Genomic DNA, 16,117 nt, shown 5'->3' on the forward strand with positions numbered 1-16,117 from the left:
CAAGTAGAGGAGTTCCCCTCTGTTCCTATTGGTTAAGATTTTTTTCCCCACAAATAGTTGTTGAATTCTATCAAATGCTTTTACTGCATCAACTGATATAATCATGTGGTTTTTCTTCTTTAGGCTGTTAATATGGTGGATTACACTCATTGAGTCAAACATAGAACCAGTCCTGCATCCCTGGAGTAAACTGTACTTGGTACAGTACAGTTTGGTAATGGTGGTACTGGTGTATAATTATATTTATATATTGTTGAATTCAATTTGCTAATATTTTGTTAAAGATTTACATGTCTATATTCATGAGATATTGATCTATTTTCGTTTCTACTGTCCTTGTCTGGTTTGGGTAATACCTTGTCTGGCTTGGTATCAGGGTAATACCTACTCCATAAAGTAAATTGGAAAGTGTTCCCCCCTCTTCTATTTTCTGTAAGAAATTATGTAGCATTGGTGTTAAGTCGTCTTTAAACATTTGGCAGAATTCTACAGTAAAATCACCTGGGCCTACAGATTTCTTCTGTGGGAGTTTTTAAATTACAAATTGGACTTCCTTAATAGTTATAGGGCTATTCAAATTATCCATTCTACATTGGGTGTGTTAAGGTACTTTGTATTTTTCAAGGAATTGGTCCATTTCATTTAAGCTGTCAAATTTATGGGTGTAGAGCTGTTTATAATATTCTCTTATTATTCTTTTGATGGCTACAGAGTATACAGGTATATCCCTTGTTTCATTCCTGATACTGGTAATTTGTGTCTACTCTTTTTCTTAGTCTTGCTAGAGGTTTGTCAACTTTATTGTTTTCAAAGCAGCAGCTCTGTTTCACTGATTTTCTATTTTTGTTTTTCAATTTCATTGATTTCTGCCTGTACCACTATTATTTCCTTCTATTTGTTTCCTTTGAGTTTTTTGCACTTATTTTTCTAGGTTCTTGACGCAGAAGCTTAGATTATTGACTTGAGACTGTGCCTCTTTTCTAACATATGCTTTTAGTGTTACAGGTTTGCCTCTTGGGACTTCTTTAGCTGCATCCCATATACTCTGATATACTGGATTTTCCTTTTCATTCACTTTCATGATTGTTTTTATTTCCCTTGAGGCTTCATTTTTGGTGCATGGATCATTGAGAAGTATGTTGCTTATTTTCCAAGTGTTTGGCGATTTTTCTGTTAACTTTTTCTTACTGATTTCAAGTTCGATTCCATTGTGGTCAGAGAATCTGTATAATTTCAATTCTTTTCATTTGTTAGAGTAAACAAACTTTTATGTTTTATGTGTTGTATTATGTATGTATTCTGATTTATGGCCCAGGATATGTCTATCTTGGTATATGTGTCCACTGGCACTTGAAAAGCATGTGCACTCTGTTATTGTTGGGTGGAATGGTCTATAAATATTGATTCAATTCTGTTGGTTGATGGTATTGATGAGTTCCTACTGATTTTTGGTCTAATTATTCTATCGATCATATAGAGAAGGGTGTTGAAGTCTCAATTAATTGTTGATTTGTCTATTTCTCCATTCAGTTTTCCTTTCACATATTTTAAAGCTGTTATTTGATGTAAGCACAATGCGGATCTCTAATCTTCCTGGTGAGCTGACCCATTTATCACCCTCTCTGTCTGGTAACCTTCTTTGCTTTGAAGTCTACCTTACCTGACATGAATACAGCCACTCTTCTTTCTTTTGATTAATGTTTGCATGATGTGTCTTTTTAAACCCTTTTACTTTTAACCTGCCTACACTGTAGTATTCAAAGTGAGTTTCATTTAGACAGGATATAGGGTTTCTTTAATCCACTGTGTCAGTCTCTCTTTTTAGCTGGCCTATTGAAACCACTTTATTTTGTTCGTTTTCTTTGCTTTTGCTTCTCAGTTTTCTTACTATTGACTTCTTGTGGGTTATTTGAACTTTTTAGAATTCCATTTTGATTTATCTAGTGTTTTCTAGTAGATCTCTTTGTATAGCTTTTTTAGCGGTTGCTCTAGGTGCTACATTACATATACATAACTTATCAGTGTACTGGGGACGTTATCGTACCAGTTTGAATGAAGTATAGAAACTTTACATCCCATACATTCTCTCCCCTTCCTGTTTAAAATATAATTCTCTCCTCCTTCCAGAGCTGCAAGGGCACAAATGTTAGATATTTTGTCATACTCCCACAGTTCTTAACTCTATTCATTCTCTTCCCAGTATATTTTCTCCCTGTTGTATAGAATGCATAACTTCTATTGTTCTGTCTTCTAGTTCACTGATTTCTCTGTTACCTCTAATCTGCTGGTAAGCCCATCTACTACTGAGCCTTTTCTTTCAGGTATGTATTTTTCAGTTGTAATATTTCCATATATGTAATCGCAATATCTTCTATTTCTTTGCAGAGGCTTTCTAATTTTTCATTTATCTCCAGTGTGTTCTTTTGGCTGTGGATACCCAGTTGTCCGAGCACCATTTGTATAAAGACTGTACTTTTCCAATTGAATGGTCTTGGCAACCTTGTCAAAAATCAATTGACTGTATATGTGAGGGTTTTTTTTTTCTGGGTTCTCAATTTTATTCCATTGATCTATATGTCTAACCTTCTACCAGGACAACACTGTTTTCGTTACTGTCGCTTTGTACTTAGCATTGAAATCAGGCAGTGTGAGTCCTCCAACTTTGTTTTTGTTTTTTTCCGCTAAGATTCTTTTGGCTATTCAGGTTCCTGTGAGATTCCAAATGGATTTTAGGATAGGCTTTTCTATTTCTGTAATAAACAAAAATGGGATTTTGATAGGAATTGTATTGAATCTACACATCACTTTGGGTAGTACTGTCATCTTAGCAATATGAAGTCTTCTAAACCATAAGCCTGGGAGGTCTTTCCATTAATTTAGGTCTTCCTTAATTTCCTTCAGCAATGTTTTGTAGTTTTCAGTGAAGAAGTCTTTTGCCTCCTTGGTTAAATTTATTGCTGAGTATTTTATTCTTCTTGATGCTGTTGTAAATGGAATTTTAAAGAATACTTGCTGTTTGGATAGTTCATTGGAAATGTACAGAAATACAACTCACTTTTGCATGTTGATTTTGTATCCTGCAACTTTGTTGAATTCGTTTATTAGCTCTAACAATTTTTTTTTGTGTGTGGATTCTAGGGTTTTGTAGATATGAGATAATGTCTTCAGTGAAGAGATAATTTTACTACTTTACAATTTGGATGTCTTTTTTTTTTCTTGCCTAATTACTCTAGTTAAACTGCCAGTACCATGTTGAACAGATGTGGCAAAAGCAGGCATCCTATCTTGTTCCTGTGCTTCAGGGGAAAGCTTTCAGTCTTTCACCATTAAGAACAATGTTAGTGTCGATTTTTTATACATGGCCTTTATCGTGTTAAAGATGTTTCCTTGTATTCCTAGTTTACTGAATTTTTTTGTGTGGGGAAGATTAGCCCTGAGCTAACATATGCTGCCAATCCTCCTCTTTTCGCTGAGGAAGATTGGTCCTGGGCTAACATTCGTGCCCATCTTCCTCTACTTTATACGTGGGACGCCTGCCACAGCATGGCTTGATAAATGGTGCATAGGTCCACACCCAAGATCCAAACCTGTGAACCCGGGGCCGCCGAAGCGGAGAGTGCGAACTTAACCACTACATCACTGGGCCAGCCCTTACTGAATGTTTTTTATGGTGAAAGGATGTTCAATTTTGTCAAATGCTTTCTCAGCATCAATTGAGATGATCACGTTGTTTTTATCCTTCATTCTCTTAATGTGGTGTATTACAGGATTGATTTTACTATGTTGAAACATCCTTGCATTCTGGGAGTAAATCTTACTTGGTCATGAGGTACAATCCTTTTAATATGCTGCTGAATCAGGTATGGGAGTATTTTGGTGAGGATTTTTGCATCTATATTCTTAACGGATATTAGCCTGTAGTTTTCTTTTCTTGTAATGTCTTTGTCTGACACCTCTGGTCTCAGAGTAACATTGTCCTCACAGAATGAATTAGGACATCTCCTCTCCAATATTTTGGAATACTTTGAGAAAGGTTCATGTTAATTCCTTTTTTTATGTTTGGTAGAATTAGCAAGTGAAGCCATGTTGTCAAGAGATTTTCTCTGCTGGGAGGTTATTACTGATTCAATATCCTCACTAGTTATAGGTCTATTCAGAATTTCTATTTTTTCCTGAGTCAGTTTAGATATACGTGTGTTTCTAGAAATTTGTCCATTTTGCCTTGGGTAGCCAATTTGTTGGCATGTATCTGTATTCCCTTATAATCCTTCTTTATTTTTAAAAAATTGACAGTAATGTCTCCAATTTCATTTCTGACTTTAGTAATTTGAGTCTTCTGTTTTTTTGTTAGTCAGTCTAGATAAAAGGTTTGTTAATTTTTTTAAGGAACCAACTTTAGGTTTCATTGATTGCTCTCTCATTTTTCTATTCTCTATTTTATTTTACCTTTGTTCTAACCTTTATTATTTCCTTCCTTCTGCTAGCTTGGGATTAGTTTGTTCTTCTTTTTCTAGTTATTTAAGGTATGCAATTAGGTTATCGATTTGAGATCTTTCTTCCATTTTAGTGTATGCATTTACAGCTATAAATTTCCCTCCAAGCATTGCTTTCACTGTATTCCATAAGTTTTGGTATATCATGTTTTCATTTTCATTCATTTCAAGGTATTTTCTTTCTCTTGTGATTTCCTCTCTGATACATTGGTTGTTTAAGAATGTGCTACTTACTTTCCACATACTTGTGAATTTTCCAGAGTTCCTTCTGTTATTCATTTCTAGTTTCATTCCACTGTGATCAAAAAAGTTACCTTGTATGATTTCAATAATTTCAAACTTATTAAGACTTACCTTGTGGCCGAACATATGGTCCATCCTAAAGAATGTTCTATGTGCACTTGAGTAGAAAGTATATTTTACAGTTCTTGGGTGGAATGTTCTGTATATATCTGTTAGGTGCAATTGATATATAGTGTAGTTCAAGTTCTATATTTCCTTATTGATCTGTCTGGCTGCCCTATTCATTATAGAAAGTCAGATTTTAAAGTCTTCAACCATTATTGTAGAACTACTTTTCTCTTCAATTCTGTCCATTTTTACTTCATATATTTTGAGACCACATTGTTAGGTATGTACAGATTTATAATTGTTATATCTTCTTTCTGTAGTCAACGTTTTATCAACATATGATGTCCTTCTTAATCTCTTGTAACCTTTTTTTGATTTAAAGTCTATTTTGTCTCACAACACAGCCATTCCAGCTCTCTTTTGGTTACTATTTGTATGGAATATCTTTTCCTATCCTTTTACGTCCAACCTCTTTATGTCCTTATATCTAAAGTTAGTCTGGTGTAGGCAGCATACACACAGATCTTGGTTTTTTATAATCCAGTCTGCTAATCTATGCCTTTGATTGGGGAGTTCATCTCATTTACATTAAATGTGATTACTGAAAAGGATTTACTTCTGCCCTTTAGCTGTTTTCTGTCTTTTATATCTTTTGTTCCTCAATTCCTCCATTACTGCCCTTTTTTTAAATAATTTATTGTTTTTTTCTAATATGTAACACTTTTATTCCTTTCTTTCCTTTTCTGTATATTTTTCAGTATTTTCTTAGTGGTTTTCTTGCGGACTACAATTAACACATTAAACTTGTAAAATCTACCAACTTAGTTTCAAGAGTATATAAACATTCTGCTCCTATACTTTTGTAACCCTCTCTATTTTTTAATTTTAAAATTTTACCTTAATACCTACATATTTTCATTGCAAATAAGTGATCAATAAAAGGTTTTTAAAACATAAAAAGTATTACATTTGGAAAACCTTTTACGGGAGAGTAGAACATAAAATAAGTTAGGGATGATAAAAGAACAATGTGGAATTACCAAATGTTAAAGAGCTCATTCCTGTAATTTTATTTTATTCTTATTTATTTTTATTGAGGTAACATTGGTTTATAACATTATATAAATTTCAGGTGTATATCATTATATTTCTATTTCTGTGTAGATCACATCATGTTCACCACCCAAAGACCAATTACCATCCAGCACCATACACATGTGCCTAGTCACCCCTTTTGCCCTCCTCCCTCCCCCTTCCCCTCTGGTAACCACTAATCTAATTTCTGTATCTATGTTTGTTGTTGTTGTTGTTGTTATCTTCTATTTATGAATGAGATCATACAGTATTTGACTTTTTCCCTCTGACTTATTTTGCTCAGCATAATACCCTCAAGGTCCATCCATGTTGTCACAAATGGCAAGATTTCATCTTTTTTATGGCTGAGGAGTATTCCATTGTGTATATATACTACACTTTTATCCATTTGTTCCTTGATGGGCACTTGGGTTGTTTCCAAGTCTTGGCTATTGTGAATAACGCCACAGTGAACATAGGGGTGCATATATCTTTACGCATTCACGTTTTCATGATCTTTGGATAAATGCCCAGTAGTGGAATAGCTGGACCATATGGCAGTTCTGTTCTTAATTTTTTGAGGAATCTCCATACTGCTTTCCATAGAGGCTGCACCAGTTTGTATTCCCACCAGCAGTGTATGAGAGTTCCCTTTTCTCCACATCCTCTCCAACATTTGTTATTTCTTGTCTTGTTAATTATAGCCATTCTGATGGGCATCAGGTGGTATCTCACTGTAGTTTCGATTTGCATTTCCCTAATACTTAGTGATGTTAAACATCTTTTCATGTGCCTGTTGGCCCTCTGTATATCTTTGTTGGAAAAATGTCTGTGCCTATTTTTTTGCCCATTTTTTAATTGGGTTGTTAGTTTTTTGTTGTTGAGATCTCCTCTTATTTTATAATTGTCACATTACATCTTTATATTTTGTATGCCCATTAACATAAATTTATAATTACTTTGTGCATTTGCCTTAAATCATATAAGGAAAAGCAGAAATTACAAACCAAACAAAACCTACAATACTGGCTTTTATATTTACCTATGAAGTCAACTTTCTTAGTGTTCATTTTTCTTTTTTATAGTTTAGAGTTACAGTCTAGTGTCTTTTCATTTCAGCCTAACGCATTCTTTGCAGAGTGGGTCCACTGTTGATGAGCTCTCTCAGGTTTTATCTGGAAACATCTTTAATTTCTCCTTCATTCTTGACGGATAATTTGCTGGATACAGAATTCTTAGTTGATAGTTTTTCTTACAAGACCTTAAATATGTCATCCCACTGACTGGTGGCCTCCACGGTTTCTGATGAGAAATCAGCTGTTTAATCTCATTGAGGATCCTATGTAGGTAACAAATAACTTCTCACTTGCTGATTTCAAAATTCGGTCTTTGTCTTTGGGTTTTGACATTTTGACTATAATATGTTTAGGTGTGGATCTTTTCAGTTTATCCTGTTTGGAGTTTCTTGAGCTTCTTGGACGTACAAGATTTATGTCTTTCATCAAATTTGGGAAGTTTCTGGAAATTATTCTTAGAAATTTTCTTTCTCTCTCCTTTCCCTCTGCAATTCCCATCACAGGTATGTAAGTACACCTGATGGTGTGTCACAGGTCTCTTAAGCTCTGTTCATTTTTCATTATTCTTTTCTCTTTCTGTCCCTTAGAACTGATCATCTCAATTGAACTATTTTCAAGTTCACTGACTCTATTATGCCTGCTTAAATATGTCACTGAACTCCCATAATGAATTTTTCACAGTAGTTATTACACTTTGCAGCTCAAGGATGTCTATATGGTTCCTTTTTATAATTTCTCTTTACTAACATTCTCTATTTGTTCAAACATTGTTGACCTAGTTCCTTTAGTCCCATGTCCAGGGTTTCCTTTAGCTCTTCGTGCATATTTAAGATAGTGGATATAGAGTTTTGTGCCCAAACTTCCTCATGGACACTCAGCAGGCAGGAAGTTTAAAATGCTACAGCATTCTCCTGCCACAAAGTCAGAGCTTCTTTCTTCACCACATCTTCCAGTTTTGACTAGATTCCAAAGTTCTACAAAAGTTAATTCTGACAGTTTTTGGCAGCTCAATTAGTTGCTTTTGGGCTGGTAGAGAGCCATGAATTTCCCTACTCAGCCATTTTTGATGATACAAGGATTTTTAATTGTATGATCCCATTTATATGAAATATCTACAAAAGGTAAATCCAGAGAGACAAAGCAGGTTAGTGGTTGCCAGTGTCTGGGGAGAGGAGCAAATGGGGAGTGACTGCTTAATGACAACTTTGGGAGTACTAAAAAATGCTGGTATTAGAGAGAGGTGATGGTTGCACAGCATTGTCAATGTACTAAATGCCACTGAATTGTACATTTAATAATGGTTAATTTTATGTTATGTGAAAGTCACATCAATAAAATTTTTTAAGTCACTTCAAGGAGATGTGTTTCCAAGGGCACTTTCTATAACATGGCCCAGAATACCAATACTTTCAACAAATTAGAAACAGAGTATTCACAGGGCTCTCACCACCCTATGTACATTCACTGAGTATCATCAGAACTTCCCCCATGTTCCTTACTCTTCTTAGTGTTAATACGCTGATGCGGAGTCAGGCTCCATGTGGGTGTAGCACATGGAAGCTTCCTGTATGTCACTCGTATGTATGACCTATCTCCCTCTATCAATTCTCTGATACTGAAATCTACAGTTTCACATTCAATGTATTTATAGAGTTCTTTCCACATCTGTGAATTTTCACTTGTGGATTATCTGATGCTTGTAGTGAATTTTGACTAAAGGTTTTTCCACATTCAACACATTTATGGAGTACTATGGACTGAACTGTGTCCTTCAAAAATTAATATGCTGAAGCTCTAACCCCCAATAGGTCTATATTTGGAGATAGGGCCTCTAAGGAAGGAAGGAAGGAAGGTTAAAGGAGGTCATAAAGGTAGGACCCTGACACAATAGGGCTGGTGCCTCATAAGAAGAGAAACAGACTAGAGCTCACGCTCTCTGTCTCTGCCATGTGAGCACACAGCAAGAAGGCAGATATCTGCAAACCAGGATGAGAGTGCTCACCAGGAACCAAATCAGCTGGCACCTTGATATTAGACTTCTCAGTGTCAATAACTGTGAGAAATAAATTTCTGTTGTTTAAACCACTAGTTTATGGTATTTTGTTATGGCAGCCATAGCACACCAATACAGACTTTGGTACTGAGTGGGGTGCTGCTGTAACAAAACCTAAAACTGTGGACATGGCTTTGGAACTGTGTGAGGGGTAGAGGCTGGAAGAACTATGAGGTGCATGCTAGAGAACCAAAGATAGACATGAAAGTACTGTTGGTAGAAATACAGACATTAAAGGTGATTTTGATGAAGGCTAAGAAACAGGAGAACTAGAGAGAAAATATAGATAATCATGAACAGAATGTTAGTAGAAATATAGACATTAAAGGCCATTCTGGCAATGTCTCAGATGGAAATGAGGAACAGTTACTGGAAACAGGAGGAAAGGTGACCCTTGTTATAAAGTGGCAAAGAACTTGACTGAACTATGTTCTAGTGTTTTGTGGAAGGCTGAACTTATGAGCGACCAGACTGGACATTTAGCTAAGCAAAGTGTTGAAGGAACAGCTTACTTCCTCCCAACTGCTTATAGTAAAATGCGAGAGAAGAGAGATGAATTGAAGAAGGATTTGTTAAGCAAAAAAGAACATGAACTGAAGATCTGGAAAATTCTCAGCCTATCCACACTGCAAAAAAATGAGAAGGCTTGCTCTGAAGAGAACACTGAGGGCATGCTGAACAATGATTTGATAAAGAGATTAGTATGAATGTGAACTACAAATTTAATCAGCCACCTCAGCAGACTAGGAACAGAGATGGGATTATACCAGCAGAAACACTGCCAGCCGGGGCTAAAGTAAACAGAGGAAGCAGGATGGAATGAGGAACGCTTTGAACATGCATTATCCTTCAAGAAAAGGATAGAATTACCCAAGAAGAAAGAATGACCCTGAAGGCAACTCAGAGATTGTCAGGCCTGCCAATCCCACACCACAAGCCCAGGTGGCAAAGCTGTCCACTCATCGGTTTTAGCAGGGCTCTTGCAGAAAGCCAAGGAGGCAGGGTTGCCCCTCTGAGCCAGAGGGACACCGCCAACCCAGTGGGCCTGGAGAGTAGAACTTCAAACCAGAGGATTATTCTCCAGCCTAAAGATCTAACAGAATTTATCTTGCTAGGTTTTGGACTTGTTGGGACCTGTCACCCTATCTTCTTTCTGATTTCTCCCTTTTGGAATGGGAATGTCTATCCTATGCCTGTCCCACCATTTCATTTTGGAAATACATAACTTGTCTGGTTTCACGAGTTCACAACTGGAGAGGAATTTTGCCTTAGGATGAATGGTACCTCAATTCATGTCTCACCTATACTCTCATTTAGATGATATTTATATATGAGACTTGGGACTTTACAGTTGAAGCTGGGATGAGTTAAGACTTTTGGGGCTGGTAGGATGAACTAATGTATTTTTCCTGTGAGGAGGGCATGAATTTGGGGGACCAGGATTTGGAATGCTATGGACTACACTGTCTCCCCCAAAATCCACATGTTAAAGCCCTGACCCCAATGTGGCTGTATTTAGAGATGGGGCCTCTAAGGAAATAACTGAGGTTAAATGAGGCCATAAGGGCAGGGCCCTGACCCAACAGGAACGGTGCCTCATCAGAAGAAGAAGAGATCCCAGAGCTCTGTCTCCACCATGTGAGTCCACAGCAAGAAAGCAGTCATCTGGAAGTTGAGAATAGAGTTCTTGCCAGGAATTGAAGTGGCCAGCACCTTGATGTTGGACTTTCCAGCCCACAGAACTGTGAGGGCTAAAATTTCTGTTGTTTAAGCCACCTAGTCTGTGATATTCTTTTACGGCAGCCCCAGCACACTGATACATGGGGTTTCTCTCCAGTGAAGACTCTCTCATGCTGAGTAAGGTTTGCATTTTGATGGAAGGCTTTCCCACACCAATACATCCACTGTGGATTCTGTGGTGGTGAAGACAGTGGGACCTCTGGCTGAAGCACTCCCTACAGACACTACATTTGTATGGCTTTTTTCCCCACACTGTAAGTTCTTTGATGCTGGCCAAGCTGCGACTTCAGACAGCAACCCCTCCCATGTTCATCACATCTGTAGGGCTTCTCTCTGAAGTTGACTTTTGGTGTTGGGCCAGATGTGAGCTACATATAAAGCATTTCCCACACACCTTTTACACTCACAGGGCTTCTCTTTGTGAGATTGTGAGTTTGCCTATGGAGAACAAGGTGTGAGCTCGAACTAAAGGCTATCCCACACTTACTGGATTTTCAGGGTTTCTCTCCAAAGTGGATGCTCTGATGCTGAAAGAGATTTGAGCTGGATTAGAATCCTTTCTTTTCCCACATTTGTTAAATCCATAGGGTTTCTCTCCATGTGAATCTCTAACACTGAAGATAAGAATTTTGACTGAAGGTTTTTAAACATTCAGTACACTTGTAAAGTTTCTCTCCAGTACGAATCCTCTGATACTAAGTTTTGAGCTTTGAATGAAACATTTACTGCTGTTATCACACAAGTAGGGTTTCTCACCAGAAAGAATTTTCTGATGTTGCCTAAGCTCAGAATTGAATCTGAAGCTTCTTCCACAAATGACACATTTGTGGGTTCTTGCTCTTTAAGTATCACTCTTCTGTGTAGAAAGTCTGAGTTTAGACAGACATTGCTCCTATGCTCATCACATCCCTGGGTTCTTGCTCCTGCGGAATTCTTCTTGTGGAGCATGGTCACTTGCCAGGAACACAAGAGAGTTCCTCAGGGAGGGTCTTGGAGGAATCCAACCCGATCCAGTGTCACATGCTTTCCCAAAGCAGGCTCCTGAGTACCATTCCTGGAGACCATTCCCAGGGCTAATAGGAGACCAACATCTGACATTTCTCCTTTCACAAAGTAAGATGGCTTGTCTCCATCTCCATTGCAGAATTGCGCTCTGATTTAGGTTTTGTGTACACAAATATTCTCCTACTCAAACATGAGTCCACTGAAAGCAGAGCCTATGATGTTTCTGTCCTGAAGTTCTCTATCTCATTAGGCAAAGGAAGCTTTGCATTCTGGCCCTATGTGTCTGACACACAAGAAATGCAGATAAAATCCACAGCAGCTCATCAGCTGAATTGGCAAGCTAGCACTGTGCACACATGTAGTTGCCTCTATCTAAGCCTGAGAAAGCAAGCAGGTGTTGGCTCCAGGGCGGTGGTCCCAGTCACTTCCCAACTGCTAAGCCCCCTTGCCTGTCCTCAGTGCTGGTCCTTGTAACCTCACCATGAGTTGCAGACCATGAGCTTCATCATCAAGGAACAGAAAGTCAGGTGGGACGGAAAATACACGGGCCCCAATAGCAATACCCTGTCCTTCTCTCAGTCTCTCTGGGGATACCACAAGGGTCTCCCAGTTGGATGCCAGGGGTGGGGCCAGCACAGAAACCCTAGCCCCAGGTGTGGTGAAGGGCACAGCTGAAGGGCTGGTGGGGCACAACCACCAAGGTTAACCTCCTACAAGTTGTGACATATTATATTTCCATCATCATTCTGCTTGAAATATTCTCTAATTTCTCTTGCAATTTCTTCTTTGACCTAAAGATTAGTAAGGAGTGTGTTGTTTAATTTCCAAATATTTGACATTTACTTATATATCTTATTATTGATTTTGTAATATAATGTTATTAGAGTCACAGAATACTCTGCATTCTTTAAATTCTTTTAAATGTATTAAGACTTCTTTTATAGACCAGCATGTAGTCTATCTTGGTGACCACAGTGAATGTACTTGAAAATAACGTGTATTCTGTAGTTGTAGGGTGCAGTATTCTATAACTATCAATAGGGGTGACACAGTAGCTAGTTTTTTTCAGATCATCTATGTCTTTACTGATTTTTACCTACTTGTTCTATCAATTGCTCAGAGGGGGTTAAAATCCCCTGTAATGGTACAGTTGCTTTTTTCTCCCTTTAATTCTGTCAATTATTTTGAAGCTTTGTTATTAGATACAGACACATAACTGTTATGTCTTCCTGATGAAGTGACTCTCATATCATTCAAAATTGGTCTTCCTTCTCTCCATCTTAAGGTCTGTTTCATCTGATATTACTACATTTTCCTTTTCCTCATTGAGCATGATTACAATAGAGAGTTTAAAGTGCTTGTCTGATAATTTCATCCACAAGATGAATTATGGCATGTGAATTATATCTCAATAAAAAAATTTAAAATTTGAAAGATGGGTAAGATTCAGAATAGTCAAGGAAAGAGTAAAGGTCTAAGGATCTACATGAGGCATAGAGGGAGGCAGGGAACACAGATGCCATGAGCAAAGGAAGAGAGGGAGGAAGCCCAGGACATAGGTGGGCTGGAGCACCTGGGAGGAGGGAAAGGAAGCTGGTGGCGGAACAGAGAGCAGAGGTGTGGCAGCAGCCTGTGGTGGTTTTGAAAGTAGACAAAAAGAACACAGATACTCTACTATAGAGCTGTAGCTCACACCATTTAAAACACTGATGTCTCCTCCTCAGTCATATTTTGTGCTGAGAATAACTGTAAGTCCAAAATTCATTTCATGAATAAAATTTCCACAGAATAGGTTCCCAAACATTGAGAACAAGTTAAATTTCCAATAACTGAAAAATAGTGGAAATCTGTGAATGTTTTTAACCTCTAAAGAGTCATAGATTTGAATGTGAATATTAGTGGTTTCTTCATCTTTAAAAGTATGATGCTGAGGTTATCACTAGTTTTAATATACTACGATTTTACCATTAAAATCCGTCAAAGATGCACACAGACCAAAAACATTAATTTAATTAAATTCCAATGATAGGAATAATTGAAATGTCCATCAGCTGAAAAATGAATAAACAAAAGGTGGTTTATCTATACAATGGAATATTATTCAACCATAGAGAAGAATGAAAATATTACTGATTTGGGCTACAACATGGATAAACCTTGAAAACATATGCTAAATGAAAGAAAACAGACACAAAAGACCACATATTTATGATTCCATTTATATGAAATGTCCAGAATAGTCAAATCCATTTATATGAAATGTCCAGAATAGTCAAATCCTTAGAGACAGAAAGTAGATTCGTGGTTGCCAGGGGAGGGGGAAGAGAGAATGCAGAGTCACTCCTAATGGGTATGGGGTTTCTTTAGTGGGTAATGAAAACATTATGCAATTAGACAGTGGTGAGGGTTGCACAACTTCGTGAAAATACTGAAACATACTGAATTGTACATGTTAAAAGGGCAAATTTTACTGGACGTGAATTATATCTCAATAAAAAATTTAAAAATGTTTTAATTCCAATGATGGGTAAACGCCTAAATAAGTTGGGAGTCTTGTAAGCATGGAGTCTGTGCTGTAGGTATCACTGTTTGTAGACCTTCAAAGGCTCCTGCACACAGCAGACATTCAAAAAAATTTTTAAAGATTCAATGAAGGAGTACTAATTTCTTACAATAGCCTGTAGGCACAGTCCCTTTCTGTGTCACAACTTTAATGCATATTCCAATTTCTCCTCTCAGGCAAAAGCCCTTAGGAGAAATGCCTAAACGTCACGTTGGATATATAGGTCAGAATATTCTATATAATTCAGATGTGACACACAACAAACTACCTGGAAATGGAATTTGAAGAACCCTAAAATATGTAGTTTCTATTCCTCAAATTTAACAAACAGCAAAACAAACTCCTTTGTTCTTTAGTTCTTTCAAAATAATCTAAGATTGTGGTCCCTTTATAAAATAAGTATGTTATGAGTGCCAGATACTCTTACAGGTATGGAAACTTCATCTTCAAAAACTAAGCCACTCTGATGCCTGTGCCCCGGCATCAACTTTTCATGAGGAAATGAATAAAAGGAAAATAATGTATTTTGAGAGATGTTGGTCATAGACAGGGTGAGGTTCAGGCTGTGCTATGAACCCCACAGGAAGTTGCAGAGTAGAGACAGGGAAGTAATCTGGTACAATGCTCCATTTCGGCCAAGAACGCTTCTCTATTAACATCATAAATGGTAAAGTGCAACACACAAAAGAAAAACTTTCTTGGTTACCTTAGGGAACACTGCATGCACTACATGCACATTTTCTCTCAAAGGTATAAAAGATCTGACAACTGAGGGACACACAGCTCTCAATGATGTTCTGTTAACATCAAAACCAATCATTTTTAACTTATACAGTAACAGGCAAATATCCACCATATAAGCCCAGTATTAAGACCAAGTTCATATGTTCTTGCAAAAAAATTCTACACATTCTACATTTGACATATTTATTTATAGGACAGGCAATGCAAAACTGAATTAGCAAAATTGACACTATTTTGTGTAATTGATATAATCAACACAAAAGTATCCCATTTGGCACCTGTTCAGATGTAAACGTTTATTCTATTACGTCAAATTCACATGCTACCTAGTCTTAGGGATTAGAAAATCATTCCTTTTTTTACTCAATTAATATTTATTTCCAGGCCTTGATTTCAACATGGCAAATTCCTTCTCAAAATCCTTCAAAACCCAGCTTGCTCCAAGTTCAAGTCCACACTCTTCAGCCTGGCTTCCAGGGTTCTGGATCAACTGTCTCCCTCCTGGCTCAGGAGGATGAAGGCACAGCCTTCAGGCGCCAGACAAGTCATGAGTGAGTGAAGCTGGGGCCTCGGACTCAGGGTCAAGGGACACAAGGAGGTGTGACTACACTGTGGAGATGCTACTTGGCTCCAGCTACCTGTCATCTGCCAAGAGTGGGGACTCAAGCCAGTGGGGAATAAACTATTCTCAGAGAAGTTGGCAATCCAGACCTTCAGGTATAATCTTCCAATTTTTAAGTGTAGAAAACTCATTTAAATATCAAGCACAGGGCTGACCCGACCAAATCTATCCACACATCACAAGTGGACAGCACATCAGCATCCTCACCTCTACACAGAGAGAACTGATGAGACCAAAGGCCACTGGCTGCTTCAAGCTTCCCGTACGGCGAGGGACAGTCTGCTGGTTTCCCGTCTCTAAGATGCACTAGGCTTCCTGCAACATTCCCACAGGAGTGCCCTCCCTTAGCTCTTCAACTTGCAAGTCCATCAGGGGCAGCTCAGGCAACTCTTCCTT

General features: G+C 37.7%; 1 protein-coding gene across 1 annotated transcript in view; it reads right to left on the reverse strand.

The window, feature by feature from the left end:
- Positions 1-16,117, reverse strand: part of ZNF169 (zinc finger protein 169) — a 46,000-nt gene that overhangs the window by 15,548 nt on the left and 14,335 nt on the right. The window lies entirely within an intron of this gene.

This window comes from Diceros bicornis, chromosome 22, assembly GCF_020826845.1.
Source record: "Diceros bicornis minor isolate mBicDic1 chromosome 22, mDicBic1.mat.cur, whole genome shotgun sequence".
In the NCBI taxonomy this organism is placed as follows: Eukaryota; Metazoa; Chordata; class Mammalia; order Perissodactyla; family Rhinocerotidae; genus Diceros; species Diceros bicornis.